The sequence below is a fragment of the Bombina bombina genome, chromosome 3 (genome assembly GCF_027579735.1).
Source record: "Bombina bombina isolate aBomBom1 chromosome 3, aBomBom1.pri, whole genome shotgun sequence".
NCBI classification, from domain to species: domain Eukaryota; kingdom Metazoa; phylum Chordata; class Amphibia; order Anura; family Bombinatoridae; genus Bombina; species Bombina bombina.
Genome location: NC_069501.1, coordinates 219199778 through 219206187, shown reverse-complemented (window position 1 = coordinate 219206187; position 6410 = coordinate 219199778).

The window sequence follows — 6410 nt, the reverse complement described above, 5'->3', positions numbered from 1 at the left end:
CATGAATGCCAACATGTACTGTGACATACTGAAGCATGATCCCCTTCCTTCAGAGACTGGGCTGCAGGGCAGTATTCCAACATGATAACAACCACAAACACACCTCCTAGACGAACACTGCCTTGCTAAAGAAGCTGAGGGTAAAGGTGTTGGACTGGCCAAGCATGTCTCCAGATCTAAACCTTATTGAGCATCTGTGGGGCATCCTGAAATGGAAGGTGGGGGAGCGCAAGGTCTCTAACATCCACCAGCTCCATGATGTTGTCATGGAGGAGTGAAAGAGGACTCCAGTGGCAACATGTGAAGCTCTGGTGAACTCCATGCCCAAGAGGGTTAAGGCAGTGCTGAAAAATAATAGTGGCCACACAAAATATTGACACTTTGGGCCCAATTTGGACATTTCCACTTAGGGGTGTACTCACTTTTGTTGCCAACGGTTTAGACATTAATGGCTGTGTGTTGAGATATTTTGAGAGGACAGCAAATTTACACTGTTATACACTCACTACTTTACATTGTAGCAAAGTGTAATTTCTTCAGTGCTGTCACATGAAAAGATATAATAAAATATTTAGAAAAATGTGAGGGGTGTACTCACTTTTGTGGGATACTGTATATACACAGTATCCCACAAAAGTGAGTACATTTTTGTAAATATTTTATTATATCTTTTCATGTGACAACACTGAAGAAATTACACTTTGTGTGTATATATATATATATAATAACTCATTGTGTAGTTCATTAACAAATCTAGACAGGCCCAGAGGCTTGTTTTCCCAGAGAAAACCTCTGAATTACATTGTTTACAATGCAGCAAAGGATTCTGGGTAAGATATGCAAATTAAGTACACAATGACACACCTTTTTACTTCAGTCTGCTTTTCAGCAGGTTCCCTTTACGCCAAAGTATTGCTGTTCACACAGCTTATAAACTTAGCTAGGGTTAGTGCAGTGATTCATAACCATCCCAGGACAGACTGTTTTGTGGTTTTTGCCACTCATCAGCTGGGAGAAGGTTAGAATCACTGCTGGGTGAAGTTGATTCCAGGCAGAATACAACAACATTTTAAATTAGCCTGTCTAGATTTGTTAATGAACTACACAATGAGTTATTTTTTCTATATTTTGTGCGTAGTGGAGGATTTTAAACTCACATGTTATCTCTCCCTAATTTAAAATGTTGTTGTATTCTGCCTGGAATCAACTTCACCCAGCAGTGATTCTAACGTTCTCCCAGCTGATGAGTGGCAAAAACCACGAAACAGTCTGTCCTGGGATGGTTATGAATCACTGCACTAACGCTAGCTAAGTTTATAAGCTGTGTGAACAGCGATACTTTGGCGTAAAGGGAACCTGCTGAAAAGCAGACTGAAGTAAAAAGGTGTCATTGTGTTCTTAATTTGCATATCTTACCCAGAATCCTTTGCTGCATTGGAAACAATGTAATTCAGAGGTTTTCTGTGGGAAAACAAGCCTCTGGGCCTGTCTAGATTTGTTAATGAACTACACAATGAGTTATTTTTTCTATATTTTGTGCGTAGTGGAGGATTTTAAACTCGCCTTTTATCTCCCCCTAATTTAAAATGTTGTTGTATTCTGCCTGGAATCAACTTCACCCAGCAGTGATTCTAACGTTCTCCCAGCTGATGAGTGGCAAAAACCACGAAACAGTCTGTCCTAGGATGGTTATGAATCACTGCACTAACCCTAGCTAAGTTTATAAGCTGTGTGAACAGCGATACTTTGGCGTAAAGGGAACCTGCTGAAAAGCAGACTGAAGTAAAAAGGTGTGTCATTGTGTATTTAATTTGCATATCTTACCCAGAATCCTTTGCTGCATTGGAAACAATGTAATTCAGGGGTTTTCTGTGGGAAAACAAGCCCCTGGGCCTGTCTAGATTTATTAATGAACTACACAATTATTTATTTTTTCTATATTTTGTGCGTAGTGGAGGATTTTAAACTCGCCTTTTATCTCCCCCTAATTTAAAATGTTGTTGTATTCTGCCTGGAATCAACTTCACCCAGCAGTGATTCTAACGTTCTCCCAGCTGATGAGTGGCAAAAACCACGAAACAGTCTGTCCTGGGATGGTTATGAATCACTGCACTAACCCTAGCTAAGTTTATAAGCTGTGTGAACAGCGATACTTGGGCGTAAAGGGAACCTGCTGAAAAGCAGACTGAAGTAAAAAGGTGTGTCATTGTGTACTTAATTTGCATGTCTTACCCAGAATCCTTTGCTGCATTGGAAACAATGTAATTCAGAGGTTTTCTCTGGGAAAACAAGCCTCTGGGCCTGTCTAGATTTATTAATGAACTACACAATGAGTTATTTTTTCTATATTTTGTGTGTAGTGGAGGATTTTAGACTCGCCTTTTTTCTCCCCCTAATTTAAAATGTTGTTTTGTATATATATATATATATATATATATATATAAATATAAATAAACACACACACACATATATATACAGTACATATATATAAACATATACACAAACATATTTATAAATATATACACAAGCACATAAATACATACACACACACACACACACATATATATATATATATATATATATACAGTATTTATACACACATATATATGTAAATATATAGTTAAATATATACACATTTGCATGTTAAAAATGCATACACACAAACAGAGTTAAAGTGATGGTAAATTTGGTCAAAGTGCTGCACATATTTGTAAAGGTCTTATCCTAACTAACATATCGATATGCTTTTTTATTAATCAATTCATCAGCACACTGAATAATTTTATCTGACTTTTATGATGATATGAAGATTTCAATGATTTATATTCTTTCCATTTAGAAATTAATACATTTTTAAATTTCACATTTGAAAATTAATAATTTCCATGATTCTGGTCCAGAGATCAAAACCAATTAATTGATCAGAAATAAAAAAATAAGTTGAATTGCAAAAGTAAACAATATTTTTTAGATTCACATGTATATTCTTTCTCAATCTGATTTAATAACCTCCAGATATAATTAATTTTCAGTGTGTTACAGAAGTTATTCAGTTTTATGGTGTCTTTCCCAGTTATTCACAGTCTATCTATATTAGATTTGAAAGCCAGGTTAAAATCCCCAGCCACAATTAAGTTTATTCCTACACACCAGGGGCGGACTGAGACCAACCAGGGCCCCCGGGCAAAAGTGTGGCAGGGCCCCCCACCCACCTACCTCCCCTGCCCTTCCCCCACCCTAATGCCCCTCCTACCTATTGTGCTCCTCCCACATCATATGCCCCACCCACATATTGTGCTCCTCCCATCCCATACGCCCCTCCCCCACAATATGCCCCTCCCCCACAATATGCCCCTCCCCCACAATATGCCCCTCCCCCACAATATGCCCCTCCCACATTTTTATTGCAATATAAATAGACATTTTGTTACCTTAAATATTTTATTAATAACAAAATATGAATTAACAAGTGCTGCATTGTGCTCCAAAAATTAAATAATTTTTTTTAATCATACACAGAATTATAAAGTGCAATGTGGGTCATACAAAGAATTGTAAACAAAGTTCTATGCGAATCATACACACAACTATAAACAAAGTGCAATGCAAGTCATAAACAAAGTAACAACACTGCTAGTCAAACAGAATTATAACTTATAAAAACAAATAGCACACAACATTTTTAATAGAATATTTTAAATAGAAAAATCAAGTTTAAATGTATAAATAAATAAATAGAACAGGGGGTATTTCCTTAATTAAGTGTACTTTTAACTTAAGCTAAAATTGCTGAAATGTAAACATTAATATTTAAAACTTTTCCAATTATGTTTTTTTACGGTTGAACCCCAAAAATAAAAAACAGAGCCTGTCTGCAATTTAAAAGATAAGCAAAGAGCGAAGCTCAGCAGATGTTTTTCCAAAGCGATCTATGATTTTCTCTTTGTCAGACTTTACCCTCGGCAATATAAGCATCAGTGTTTCCAAAATTTGCTGAGTGAGTGATGATCTAAGCCTGGACTTTAAAATTTTTAACTTTGAGAAGCATCTTTCACAGGTGCATTGTGTAGTGCTCAGAGTAATCAAATACTTGTATGCCAAGTAAAGATTCTCATAAGCTGATGAATACAGTCTGTACTGAAAGAGCAATTTAAATGCACAAGATGTACAATATTTGCAAGTAAGCTTCTTGAGAGATGCCTTGCAGGTTGTTGATGATGACTCAGTGTCAGGGGTGTCCAACTCTTCTTCTAGGTCTGACTCTGAATCACTCACTTCATCACTGTCATCTAACAGTCCTCTTCTGATGTTTTTGTAGCTAGATGCAAATGATTTTAATTCTTCGTGAAGAGCAAGGCAGTCTATTTCAGGAACTGCAGCAGAAATCAAGTCGAGTTGTATTTTATCAGCGGTAGCCAGTATTTCCTCAAATCGATTTGGGTCAAAGCATGCAATCTGTTTGTAAAGTTTGCCATGGCTAGCAAACCTGGTCTTCATGCTATCCAAAACCATATCAAGGATAACATTATGGCATGACACTTCAAATTTTTTCTTTAAATTAGGGAGTTCTGCACATCTTGTCAATCTAAGTTCTGAAAATGATTTTTGGATTAAAATGTTCTCACAAGCAAGTTTTTCGTTTATCTGATCAACAAATGTGGTGGTTGAATTGAAAACATCTGAAAAGCTTCTTGAAATTTTTTGCAAGCGAGTTGTAGCATCATCAACCATTCGCCATGCTTGCATAAGATCAAGGTTTGGTGATTGCAAATAATCCGAAACAGGTGTAGTAATTGAAAATATTCTAAGAAAAGTAAAAGCGGTAAGGATGGTTTCAAATTTACAGAGATTTTGATTCAACTTCAGTGCTTCATCGCGAACTGAGCATCGAAAATCTGATGAATCACTTACTTCCTTAAGGATGAGTATCAGGTCTGAATACAATTCGTTTGATTGGTCTTCATAGCTTCCAAAAAGCGCTCTGGCTCGACTTGACCATCTGGTATTACCAATTTTCTCAAGTCTTTTAAGTTTTGCAGTTCCTGTCTTTGTTTTCATTTGGTTATCCCATATTTTCATTCTTTTATAGGACTCCCCAAAAAATGTGGATAGGCTACTGAGAAGTCCATACAGACTTATAGCTGGAACACACACAGCGCTTACATCTCCTATGACCAGGTTGAGAACATGAGCATAACACCATGTGTAAATATGACTAGGACGAACCTCCTTCATCCGAGCTTGCAGTCCAATATAGATCCCACTCATGTTAGCAGCTCCATCAAATGAATCTCCAACACACTGTTCAATACTAAGCCCAATGTTAGACAATGATTCACGTAGCAAGTCATGCAAGCTGCTACTGCTCGAATCCTCGACAACCACTAGGCGTATCAGTCTCTCTCTCACTTTGTCTTCCACAGTATATCGCACAACAATGGCACACTGATCATGAGCAGACACATCGTGTGTGGAGTCCATTTGGATTGAAAACATGCCAGTATTGTTAATTTCTTTCACTATTTCTTCTTTTATCATGTCTCCAATAATGGTGAATATCTTAATTAATGTTGTTTTACTAAGGAATGTGACAAATTTTCCTCTTCCTTTTTGTGACCTATTACGTTTTTTTGCTATATCTTTGACCTTTTTCAAGTGCTCATTCAGAATTTGGTTGTATCCTGCAAGAAGTTTTACTGCTTCCAAAAAATTGCCCCGATTTTCTAAATGATCATCATCAAAGACATCAGCTGCAGACTCACTATGGCTGCTCCTATAAGGTAAAGCTTGAACTCCAATATAAAAGGCAATATCTATGATGCAGTTTAAAACAGCACGGTGTTTGAGTATTTGGTTATGTCGAACTGAAAATTGTTCAATCTGTAATTTGTGTTTGATTGATTTTCCTTGCATATTGATCATGTATGCCTCACTGGCAAGCTTGTGGCATTGAGAGTTTTCATGTTCTATGAGCCTTGATGTAATATGCCTCCATTCCTTGCAACCCTTTATCCACTGAGTATTACGGTACTTTTCAGAGGAAAACATCAAACAGATGGAACAGTGCAGAGTCTTATTTTTTTCATTGAAGGTTACCCATTTTCTGCTTATATCCTCTCCTTGTATACTTTTCCTGTAGTAAACTACATGGCTATTAAAAGGGATGTTGTGCTTTGGCTGGTTTGGATGAAATTCCCAGAACATTTCAGATGAGACCCCAGCATTATTCAGTTCATGGGAATGAAGAAAAAAGTCCTCTGTGGATGGTGATTTTGCTTGTGATAGTGCCCTCTCCTCCTGTGGCATTTGTATTTGAGGTGGTTCCATATCTTCTTCTGTTTCTAAAGCTTCAATGTTTGAGGGCACTTCTGGACTTTGAACCATTACTCCAGAAGCAGAAGCCACAACCT